At 44.8% G+C, this 12,822-nt stretch overlaps 1 protein-coding gene across 1 annotated transcript in view; it reads right to left on the reverse strand.

Annotated features, from left to right (window-relative positions):
• The window catches only part of SYT16 (synaptotagmin 16), a 100,253-nt gene that overhangs the window by 83,526 nt on the left and 3,905 nt on the right, over nucleotides 1-12,822 (reverse strand). The window lies entirely within an intron of this gene.

Below are 12,822 nucleotides of genomic sequence, written 5' to 3' on the forward strand. Positions count from 1 at the left end.
CTTTAGCTGTGCTGCTGCACAGATTGGATGGAGATGGAGAAGTGCCCAGGCTAAAAAGTGGTTTCCAGCATCCTGGGCCAACTTGGGCCGTCGCTTGGTAGGCAAGCTGTAGAAACTTCTGCTTCTGCTAACCTCATTTCCTCCAGCCAAGCCTTCCAGACAGGCTCAGTGGATGCTGCACAGGATCTCCGTGCCCTTGCAGAGGAGATGCCCTCCACCAGCAGCATCTGTGCTGCCTCTGCCCTTGGCAGGTGCTGGCAGGAATCCGGGACAGGCGCTGGCTCCGCTTTTCCCTCTGCTTCCCCACAGGTCTGCAGGGACAGGCAGGAGCTGTGCCCACAGGGAATGCTGCCTGCCCTGCTGCTGCTGCTCCTGGGGCAGTGACACCCCAGAGCACCCCACACAGCCACCATGGGGCACGGAGGGCAAGGTCCTCATCTGCCACTCCCATTCTCCCAAAACCTCAGCAGCTCTGCAAAAATTGCTGTTTCTGCTTTGCTTGAGCAGAAAAAGCTGCTCACCGACTGTCCCCAGTCAGGGCTGTGTGCTTGTACAGTGATTCTCCCTCTCTGGGGCTCATACAAGGGTGTGCAGGAGAGGGACAAAGGAAAGCAATGTGGGGATTGTAGTCCCAGCTTGTGAAAGACACGTGGAGTGAGCAGCAGAGGATGACAGACAGGTGAGAATAAAAACAGAGTATTGGATAAAGAAGAATTGCTTCTACTCTTTCCATTAAATCAAATACACACAAGCCAACCCATTGCACACCTGGCTTATTAATATGATCAAGACACCCACCAGGAATGGGCCTTGCAGCTCCCTTGACAGGGCAAAGAAGGAGGAACCACGATGAGCCCTCTGACTGCCCTGCAGAGAGCCAGGAGCACATTTCCCTGGTGGCACCAGGAGCTGCTGCTGCAGTGACAGCCCAGGTCACTGCTCAGACCAGGCAGGAATTGCTCTGCTGGCCAGGGTGGCACAACTCAGGGTGGAGGGGCTTCCCAAGGGGATCACTGGGATCTACAGCAACCCCAATAACACCAGCAGGCCCTGCACATTCCCAGAGCAGCCTGCTACAGCCTGGAGCACTGCAGAGCCCTCAGCACTGCTCCTGACCAGGGTCTGTGCCTGGACAGGGGGCAGAGGTTATCAGTTCACCCCTCTAGCAGCAGCAGCACATATCTACAACCCCCCTTAGAGGAATAAACCCCCCCAGTGTGACCCTCCAGCTGCATGCACTGCCATCACCTCCCCAGGCTGGCATGGCAGCAGACAGAACCTGGGGTTTGGCTGCCTTCAGGTGACACCTGCAGCCCAGCACGGCCATGTCCTGTAGGACCAGCCCTTGGCATGGGAACTGACACGTGGGCTCAGCAGACATTGATGGTCTGGGCTGGTGTTTGGCAATCCCAGGGTAGAACAAGCAGTGGCTGCACAAAGGGATGGGATGGCATGTGGCATGCCAGATGCTCATCCAGCACAAGGTCAGTGTTGCTTGATTTTTCTTCACTGGGCCGCCTAAGCTGTGCTTTGAACTGTCATAAATTTATTCCATCCAGTGATCCAGCATCACTCACTTCCAAACCAAAAGGTAACAGGAGCACAGGAAGAGGCTGCACACCAGTGCTGACGGCAGGGACAGAAACCAGGACATAATTTGCCAGTCTGAAGGATTAGCTTAATGAAGAGGTACCATTAACACCTTTCACTTTTTCCTTTAACTTTGTAAAAAGCCAAAGACAAAGCAGTGCCTACTTCTGTGATCAAAGCACTGTTAATTATTTCAATTCACAGCATGTTTCTACTCTCCGTTCAGCAACAGCCTTGACTTGTTCCTTAAAAACTTCAACAATTCCTGGCCTCACCCTGGGGCAGCAATTTCCTGGCAGTGCTGGGTAGAGTGTACAGTCAGCACTACCCACAGCAGCCTGCCTGGCAGAGCAGCAGAGCTGGGCTGGACTCGATTCAAAGGCTGAGGAGACGGTGAGACAGAAACCATCAATTCTGCCAACAGCCAGGTGGAGAAACAGGAGTTCCCACAGAGATTTGTGGGTAAAAAGGTCAGAAGATCTCAGGTTATCACACCCCCTGTTGTTCTCATGTCACTTTGGGAGTGCGCACGCTTTTTAAATTTTCCGTACGCATTGCTGATTTATTGGCTGTTCCTCAGGGTTTTACAGCTTTTTCATTAAACAGCAATTAGAGCAGGCAGCCAAAGTCAAGTCAGACCTGTGCACTGAAGAGGCAGAAAGTCCTGAGCAAACAGTTTTTCCTTCCTCATTTTAGGCTTGGGGAAGAAAGAAGAATCAGATCTAGCTGATTCTTCACCTCGTGTCTGCAGGTAGCTGCATGCAATCTTAGTGAAAATTCTTGAAAATATCATTGTCAATTCCCTTCATGTGGCTTCCTGCCCTTGTTACATACAGATATTTCAAGAACAGAGTGAAGCTCTGTGCTGACTTTTGCTGATATTGATGCACAGGGCCAGCAGAGCACCTCAGGGACACCTTGCTTTGTACCCCTCACAGAAATGCAAGCACACAGCATCTGAATTTCAGCTAAACACACCAGCAATCCATTTGCACACTTCATCACATGGCCTCCTGCACCAGGCAGACCTGGAATCCTTCAGCCTTAATTTGTCATTTTTTTTCCTTCTACTTTAAAGCCCATATTCATGGGCTTTGAGATTCCCAGACAAGAGGCTGCAAGTCCTCAGGAAACTCAGAGGAATTATCCTCTCCAGGGAACTGCTCATCACACGAGTTGCTGCCAGCATGGAAAGACAGTTAGAATTCTCCTGACTAATGCAAAAGTACCAAAGTAGCATGTAAATACTTCCATCAAAAACCACTGTGTCTTATTTTCTAGACTGGGAGGAATCAAAGTACTGTGACTGCATCTCATGTCTGGTAACTTACTGGGGGTAAAAAAAGGGACAATTTAAAGGCCTATTAAAAAAAAAAAAGAAAGAAACAAAAAAGAACCACCCCAAAACCCAAACAAACAAACAAAAAGCCTGTAGAAAACATGTGACACAAGGAGATAGAAAGGGGAAATAAAAAATCACTATGGATAGAATGGAGATTATCTGATCTCTGTGCTTAAATTGCAGCAAGAAAATCTGTCAGCAGTGAATAAGTTACAATTCATCTGAATGTGGGGCAAAGGGATGGATCTGTGTCCTGCCCAGCTTTATTTTCTGTGATTATCTGCGCTCCTCAGCGCTCATAATTCAGGACACACTCCTGGTGCTTAGTGTACAAAGCCAGGCAAAGCAGGACTTGTTTCCCATTTTGCACAAGCTATAGAGTTTCCTCACAAAAATAACAATGTCTCCATTTAGCCTGGGGTCCTGAACATCCAAGCAAATAAGAGTAAAAAATAACCACAACTAAACAACAAAAAAAAAGAGCAATTCTACAAAAAGAAAGTCAGTATTAAAACCCATTAGGCAGAGGAACACAGCATCTATCAAATTTATTGCTTGGTTTCAGGACTTGGGAAGAGTCTCTTCATTTCCTGTACCTCTGGAGTATTTACTATGTCCCCTATGAGCTAAGTCTCCCAGAGTCATTTTAATGTCATGTTCTAAGCACTTCAGTGTTGTAAATCATCGATTTTTATCTTCTCCTCCCAATCAATGCAAAGATATTTATGCTGAACACATAAAAGCACTTGACACTATGGAGAAACCAATTACACCCTGCGAGACGTTCGCTTCTGGTCGTTGACATCATGGAATTATCCATTACACTCTGCACATGCCTGCCATTTACAGGAAAGCAGTGTGACCTTGCCTGCCTGCAGTTTGCATCCCTGCATCCTGGTGGAGCAGCAGGAGCTGGAAACAGAGGTGTGTTGCCCTGATTTTTTAAGATTTTCTAAGCCTTCTGATGGTTACATTCTGGCAGCGAACTTTCTCTCACACTTTCTGTAAATAACTTATTGTTTGCATTCTTTTATAGAGGAGGAGAAATTTGATGGACTGTTGGTTTGTCCAGTGTCATTGGACGGGTGGCACTGTCACCCTCCACTCCACTGTCACTTTTGGAAAACTATAAATGTTGGAGTCAGACAATAAAGTTCCCTTTTCTTCACCTTGAGAGCAGCAATGTGTGCACACGTGTTGTTTCGTGTTCTACAGTGGCAGAGGTGCTCATCCCTGAACTGCAGGCTGTGAAAGTTGGGTGAAATCACAAAAGGAGAAGCAGCTCTCATGTCAGCCCTGCTCCTGTGTTCCTACCAGGCACTGCTTGCTGTCAGGGATGGGTGCTGACCAGACTGTCACCGTCATATTTTCTGAGAAATCCCTTTGCCAGGATTCCTTCTCCTGGGAATCAGAGAAAAATGAAAACAATAATTATCTCATTTGGTTCTCCTGTGTTTTTTGCTGCTTTGGAATGTGGTTTGGAGATTGTTTATCCAACAGGTGGTTGTTTGATTGGTTCCGTGTGAATTGTTTTGACTGAATGACCAATCACCAAGAGATGTGTTGGACTCTGGAGAGAGAGAGTCACGAGACTCATTGGTATCTTGTAAAGCCTTCTGTTTGTATCCTTTCTCTATTCTTTAGTATAATATAGTATAATATAGATAATATAATAGTATAGTATATTATAATATAGTATAATATAGTATAATATAGTATAATATAGATAATATAATAGTATAGTATATTATAATATAGTATAATATAGTATAATATAGTATAATATAGATAATATAATAGTATAGTATATTATAATATAGTTGTTGGTTTGTCCAGTGTCATTGGACAGGTGGCACTGTCACCCTCCACTCCACTGTCACTTTTGGAAAACTATAAATGTTGGAGTCAGACAATAAAGTTCCCTTTTCTTCACCTTGAGAGCAGCAATGTGTGCACACGTGTTGTTTCGTGTTCTACAGTGGCAGAGGTGCTCATCCCTGAACTGCAGGCTGTGAAAGTTGGGTGAAATCACAAAAGGAGAAGCAGCTCTCATGTCAGCCCTGCTCCTGTGTTCCTACCAGGCACTGCTTGCTGTCAGGGATGGGTGCTGACCAGACTGTCACCGTCATATTTTCTGAGAAATCCCTTTGCCAGGATTCCTTCTCCTGGGAATCAGAGAAAAATGAAAACAATAATTATCTCATTTGGTTCTCCTGTGTTTTTTGCTGCTTTGGAATGTGGTTTGGAGATTGTTTATCCAACAGGTGGTTGTTTGATTGGTTCCGTGTGAATTGTTTTGACTGAATGACCAATCACCAAGAGATGTGTTGGACTCTGGAGAGAGAGAGTCACGAGACTCATTGGTATCTTGTAAAGCCTTCTGTTTGTATCCTTTCTCTATTCTTTAGTATAATATAGTATAATATAGATAATATAATAGTATAGTATATTATAATATAGTATAATATAGTATAATATAGTATAATATAGTATAATAGAATAGAATAATAATATAATATAATATAACATAACATAATAATAAATTAGCCTTCTAAGAACATGGAGTCATTCATTCCTTCCTGACACGGGGGACCCCAGAAAATACCACACCAGACAGATTTACTTGTGGCTGCAGTCACCCTTCCCTCCACAGCCTCAGGGACAGGCTGGAAAACTTCATTATCACTCTGTGTTTGCCAGTGCTGCAAGGATGGCTCCCACATCCCCCTTCTGCTGAGTGCCAGGCAGGTCCCTCTGTCTCTCCCATCCCACACACCAGGCTAGCAATGACTGCATCAAACTGCAGGGCAGGCAGGCACTGGAGCACCTGCAAATTGTCTAGACCACCCCAGAATCCCCTGTGGCTCCCATACTCCATGGCTCTGGCAGACAGGTTCAGGGATGAGCCAGGAGCCATCCCTTCCCTCTTGGCAAAACTGCAAGAGACTTGTCAAGTCTCAGAGAGATTTGCATTCCTGACGCCCACCAGTGCCTGTCTTGCACTTTCCAAGGCAGCAGCAGCAATTCACACCATCCCAGCAGAGCACTGACAGGTCTGTGCTCCCTGGAAAAGGACCCAGCACCAAAGGGGTCTCCCAGCAGGTGCTGCTGTCCCATCCTCAGCATCAGATTCTCTCCCTGTCCATCCCATGTTCCCTGCTCAGCAATGGGAAGGAGCTTTCCTGCCACGACTGACAGTGATGTGCCCGGCTGCCACACACCTCAGTGCTTGCTTTCTCACAAGTTAGACAGAAAAAGTGTTTCTCTCAGCACTAAAACAGCCAGCATTAGCTGAGGAACAAGTGTGCTGAGCAGGACCATGCAGGAGGGCTGTGCTTCCCTGGCACTGCTGCCAACTTTGCCTTTCCACCTCCGGTGCTTGCTCTGATTTCCTCTGAAGCTGGCACACGCCTGTAAATCCAGCAGGTGAGGAGCAAGCCCTCACAACTTGCTCAAGTGAGCTGAAATTGGTTTTAAAACCTTGGTGAGACCTGCCAGTGTAGAAAGCAATGCCAGTGAAGTTGGGGAGCTGTGATGGTTACATCAGATCCAGCCTGCAAGCCATGAGCACAGCTTTAATGAGAGCACATAAGGAGAGGGAATATTAAACTCCAGATCGTTCTCTCTGCCTGCAAGTGCAAGAATTACAAAAGCAGTGACACCAGCAGAAGCTTTAGGGCCCAGAGTCATCATGTTTGCTTTTCTATATTCCCCAGTGACCCAGCTGAGTGAGGCAGAATTATCCCTCATTAGTAGAACAATTAACTTTCTGTGTGCCCAGGCACTGCTTACACTGAATCTATTTTAAGTTTCTGGACTTTTCCTTGGAGAGTGTTGAGGGCTTTACCTCTTGTTGTTAAAACAGGCAGAATTCAGCCAAGTTCACTGCAGATCACCCCCATTAACAGGAGGCCAAGTCACTGAGGGGGAAAAAGGCAATAAAAAGCACCATCGTATTTAAAAGACAAAACCATATTTTGACTCTCAAATTTTTGGAAAAACAAAATCCCTCCCCCCCTATTATTTATCCACTTCTGAACACCTGCAGTGTCAGGCAGGCAAAGGAATTGTGTGAGAACACCAAGCAGAAAAGATGTCCCTTATCTTAAAGGAGCTGCACACAAAAGAAATGCTAATGACAAGAACTTGCAGCAAATCAATTCAATGGCATTAAGCCCTTTGGCTATCTCCCTTCTCCAAAAAATCAAAGCAGTCTTAAATAATAACAGTATGAAATTAAGCTGATTTCTTGCTCTTTAATCTAAATGAAGACAGCACACATGGCTCAGTTTTAAACCATAGAGGAAATAACAAGCTTCATTCAGAAGGAGGTTCTGTAGACAGGAATTTGGCATCATTCTGTTAATCTGCTTTACAGTCATACCTTATTTAATTAGGAAACACATAGGGAAATTAATTGGTACAAACAAAAATTAGCAGTAATCTCTACTACAGTAATAGCTATGCAGCATTCATCAGGCAGCAGAAAGTCTGATTCACGAAGTGTTACCAACAGGTCTCCTACTTGAAAATTCTACATTTTGGTGTCTGAAAATCAGGGTGGTCTGACTGGCAGCTTGTTCCATTCACCTGGACAAACACCACCAGCAGCAGCTCTTCCAAAAAACATAGAGAAGGTGGATAGGTACTGCTGAAAAAGAGAATTAAGTCACAGTAGAACTGTGGCATTTGTAGGTCTCATGTACCTTCTGTTTAAAGGCAGTACTGAAGAAAATAAAGAAAGCAGATAGAAGGGAGAGAAGAAACACTGCTGCCTTTTTTTTTTTAAGTATTCTTCTGGAAGCATGTATAAGCAATTTTCCTTCCCTCCGGTTCAAATGAGAGCATCTTATTTTTCACCTCAGTTATGTAAAGTCCTCTCTGTTATCCACAGCCCCTCCTTCCCTCTCATCATCTCTCATTTGCACAGATGAACAAGATGTTCTGTGCTTAGAAAACAAACAAATAGGTATTTCAGACGTATCAGTTACCCAATGCTGAGCCCACATACAGATCCTTTGCATTCACCCAGAGGAACTGCTAGGGGTAATCTCCTCTGTCACCGTGATATTTTCTGAAAAATGCCTTTGCCAGGATTTCTTCTCCTGGGAAGCTTCAGTTTCTCCCTGTTTTGCTGCTTTGGAATGTGATTTGGAGATTGTTTATCCAGCATGTGAATTGTTTTAATTTAATGACCAATCATGGTCCAGCTGTGTCGAGGTTCTGAGGAGCCACGGAATTTTATTATTCATTCTTGTTAAGCCTTTTGATGTATCCTTTCTCTTTCTTTAGTATAGTTGTAGTATAGCATTCTTTAATCTAATGTAACATCATAAAATAATAAATCAGCCTTCTGAGAACATGGAGTCAAATTCTCATCTCTCACCTCATCCTGGGGACCCTCACAAACACCACACTCCTCTATCCTGCTGTGAAAGGCAGTGAATTTAATTTGGAAGAAGTATTGCTACCTTGAAATTTGATAGAAATCCCTGCTGTGCTGCCTTACAGAGGGGCGCTGGTGGCACAGTCCTGGCTCCAACACCTCCCTGCAGGATTTCAGCCCTGATTCCTCCATGCCCAGCCCTGAAAGACCCCATCCACATGAGCAGCACAACCCACACTGTCTGGAGACATGAACTCTCTCGCAGAGCGAAAATCCATGCCAAGTGCTCATTAAATAATCATCCAGCCATATATAAGCTGTTTGTGGGGTAGCAAGGAGCTCCTGATCCCATCTGACAGCAGGAGCAGGCTCCAGGCTGTGGCTGCACACCCTGAGGAGCAGGCTGACACCCCCAGTCACCCCCCTGCCATTCTGGATGCTGCCCTGCAATGTTATCAGCCGGCAGGTGTGTGTGGCACATCTGAGCTCCCACCTGAAGGGAATTCAAAACATTCCAGCGCAAGGAAACGTTGCTTCAAGCTGTGCTCTGCTGACACAATGATTTATTGATTTATCTCTCTACAAGGGAAACAGGAGCACATCCAGCCAAAGGATGTGTTGCATTATAAGGCTGTGCTGGAGAAGGGGAAAAACAATGTGAAAATGAATAGCTCTTGTGTGGACTCTGCTAGGTGCACAGGAGGGATGAGCTTTGGTTTGTTTGTTTCCTTAAATTGTACACAAATACTGTACTTTTTTTTTTTTTTAAGAGAGTAAAACCTTTTCAAAATTAGTACAGCCAGTCTAATGTTCAAAGCTCTGCTAAAAAGAGGGCTAAGTCTTCTCGGTACAAAAAACCTTCATCAGTCAAAACTGCCTGTGAAATAACAAAAGCTACTGCTTAATTCCACCTTCTTTTTATCTGTTTGAAGCAATCATCCTGCAGAGTAAGATTCTTGTGAACGAATCCGGGAGGCTCTCCCATCACAGGGATGCTGCACTGCCCTCTAGAGCCTCTCTCACTTTCTCATTCTAGCATCGAGGCAAAAATTCTTACTAAATCGGCTCCAAAGACACCACAGAGGGGAGTGCTGTCTACCAGATATGAGGCACGGCCAATAATTAAGACAAGAATTCAAGTTGAAACTCTTCGGGTGGTTTTGTCAGTGTATTTTGGACAATATTTCACCTGCCCCTGCCTCTATTTAGGAAGGCAACATCTATGAAATAAGGTATGGCCTTTTAGGAAGGACTTTCAATATCAAATAAATATTTGATAATAAAATTTTTAAAAGAAATCGAAATAAATATTCTAATAAAGAAAAAATAAATATTGTATTTTTAATGACTTGCTCCTTTCCCCAAAGCCACAACTATTCCTTGTAACTCAGATCACAGGATGAAGAATCTACCTGGTCCTTTCAGGATGGAAAATTGCTGTGCTCAGACCTGCTGCATCAAAATTCTGTGCAGTGCTAGAGAAAGATGGATCTTGCTCCTGTGAGTGCTTTGCTTTGATTTAAAATTAGTTTCAGTTCCTTTCTCTCAGATTCATAATTAAAGATCCTCCAACACAGCTCACTACCATACCTGCATACCTTCAAGCAGCTGAATGTAACAATTTTTTCCATTCGTAATCCAGCAAGGAGAGGATAAAACACACTTTAACCCTGACATATCAAACTACAGCAAATGTCTCTGTCAATATCACATCCTAACAGCCACATGGACACCTCTGCATCACCCTTGTAACAGGAGGTGGGCTGGTACCTCATCCTTCTCCCCTGGCATTGGCAGAGCATCTTGTACACATCATTCCAGACCTCCTGCTTCACACCCACATGCTGTCCCCGCAGGTGATGTCTGCTTTGATGTCCTGAAAGACACAATTTCACCTACAAAAGGTATTGGTTTCTCTGGGCCTGGATTGAAGGCACTCCAGACGGCAGCTCATGTTCGGACTCAGGTATTTATCATTTCTTATCAGTGAAACAGTCTCATAACCATGAGTTCTGGAGCTTTTCATTAGCAAGGCACAAAATAGCTAACAATCTCTTGTTATAAGGTCTTTTAAGACTAAACTATCCGATTCAGAAAGGACACCGAGATTATTTCCCCTTTTAACCCAATAACTGATCCCTGGAAGCCCCCAGTGCAGACTTTTCTGTCCAATTACAAAACATCACCCAAACCCATGAAGAAGAAGGTAAAGAAGAACAAGAACAACCTGCCTCCACCCTGAAACCTCCATCTTGCTTCAAATTTATTTCTATACTCTAAAATCCCAGACTCTAAGTTTTCCACCCTGTGATATTACACACATCTAACCAACTACTCTCCCATAATCCCAGTGCTATCATCAAATTTAGAAGCCTGTTCCATGACCTCAGGTCAAATGGAGTTTTCTCTTGTGGGTCTGTGCCTTTAAGCACAGAAAGTTTAAAATTCTCAGCGTCCAGGAGTCCAACAAAAAGGGGATGAAATAAGGACAGGACCTGTTTGGTTTGGTTTGTCACTGCCCACATCAAACTGCACGAATGCTGTGGGAGTGGATTCATTTCAAGCACGTAACAGGACATGTCTGAAGGGACACAGACACACAAAGTGCCCTTCAAGGGGCACAGAGACGTGGCTGAGCCACCCTTCTGCTGCCTGCTGACCTCTGCAGCCCCACAGCAGCACCACTGAGGGCTCTGCTTCGTGAGCCTCACAGGGAAAAGGGAGCGGGAATAAGGAGCACTGGGGAAAAGGGAAAAAAGAGAGAAGAATGGCTGCCCAGTTGCTAAAAGACATGCTGGGGATTACAAAACCAGGACTGCTGGGATGCTCTCAAGGAGGTTTGAGTTTATATTCAGACTTACACAGCCACAGGAAATGAAGAGTCTCTAGAAGATGGTCCTGGACAGCACCCAGACCAAGTGCTGGATCACAGTAGAAACATCAAGGACTGCATTTTGTGCATGCCATTTCCAGTCACAGAGGAAGGGAGCACAGGACACATCTCTTAAGAGTTTTTCTGGCTACGTGCCAGTGTCTGGAAGAGGACTCAGGTCTCACAGAGGCCTCACAATCCCTTAGTCTCCAGCAAGCATCATCAAGAAGTTAGAGGTTTCAGGTTTTTCTCTGAAGTTTACCTGTTTTGCTGAGCTCCACATCATCCCTAATGTGCCCTGCCCCACCAACCTTCAGCTTGCACACAAATTTGCAGCACATTAAACTCACTCCATGGCCTAACTAAAGCACCTTGAGTGGCACTGATCCTGCTCAGGAGATCCTCTGTCTCCTTTTCTATTAAAGTCAGAAAAGATCACCTGTCTGCTAAAACACACGCTCTCCTGGATGTCACAAACATGGCTCTGAAGTCTTTAACTTATCAAAGCTCAGTGTACCCAAATCCCTGCTCCCTCTCATGACACAGGGACTCCCTAAAGGCAAACTTACTCTGCAGCTCCTCTCTCTGCCCCTCTCCTGCAGACTGGGTCCCCAGGAGCACCCTTGGCTGTCTCAGTTTGGGTCTGAGCTTGGCTCCTTCAGAGGCCTCTCAGCTGGAAACTGGAAGGAATTTACTCTTGGCAAAGACCTCACTCTGAGGAACAAGATGTGAATGGACAAATGTGTCCTCATGTTTTAAATGCTTCCCAGTCCTCCTGGAAGTGTCACATCCCTCTGGCTTATCCATCTTCACCTGTGCTCCCTTCCCTGCTGCTCTGTCCTCAGAGATGTGCTGCAGAATCTTTCCAAGACAAAGTTGGAAAGATTTTAAGTTGGCCAAATGTACATCACACTGAGTCACACTCAATTAACCTAATCAAGAATTTCTCTAATCAAAACGTACGTTTCTGGGCTGGCAGTTTCTGACTCAACCACAATTCATTCAATCTTAAGGAAAAATCATTAGAAAAACCATCTGTTCTCCTTAAATAGAGGAGCTATTTTTGTGTTCATAATGAGCCCAAGTAATTATAAAACAAGTGGAGTGGGTTTCAAAAAGAAAAATAAAAAGAGAGGGTAGGACAGCTGCTACCTTGTGATTATCATGGTACTAACACATTTCCAGCCATGTGGAGTTCAGGCCTTACACTCCTCATCTTATTATGCAACATGTGACCCATTGTCATCCCATTAGCACAGTAGATGCTGCAGGGAGGCACTGGGGGCAGAGTGCAGAAGAGTGAGATTTGGTGAATGAATATTTACATACTAGAGCTGAACAGCAGCAGAATCCCAAAGTTAAAGTTCTCAGAAAAGGGTTGGTTCTCAGAGGAAATTGGTGACAAGGTCCCACGCAACTGCTATTTTTATGTGCCAAATTCAAGACTTCATTCCTCAAAATCATCAGTCAGTTGACACCTAATCCTAGGGGATCTGACATTTTTTGCATTAAAATTCCCTGGGCACCCACCTGCTCACAGAAACCATGACAGCATGAACCAAAACAGCAGAACTCTTTCATACCTAATCCTCCCCATAACCCATAGCACAGAAACTTCTGCCTACATTTCCT

Source organism: Geospiza fortis, unplaced genomic scaffold (genome assembly GCF_000277835.1).
Source record: "Geospiza fortis unplaced genomic scaffold, GeoFor_1.0 scaffold23, whole genome shotgun sequence".
NCBI lineage: Eukaryota > Metazoa > Chordata > Aves > Passeriformes > Thraupidae > Geospiza > Geospiza fortis.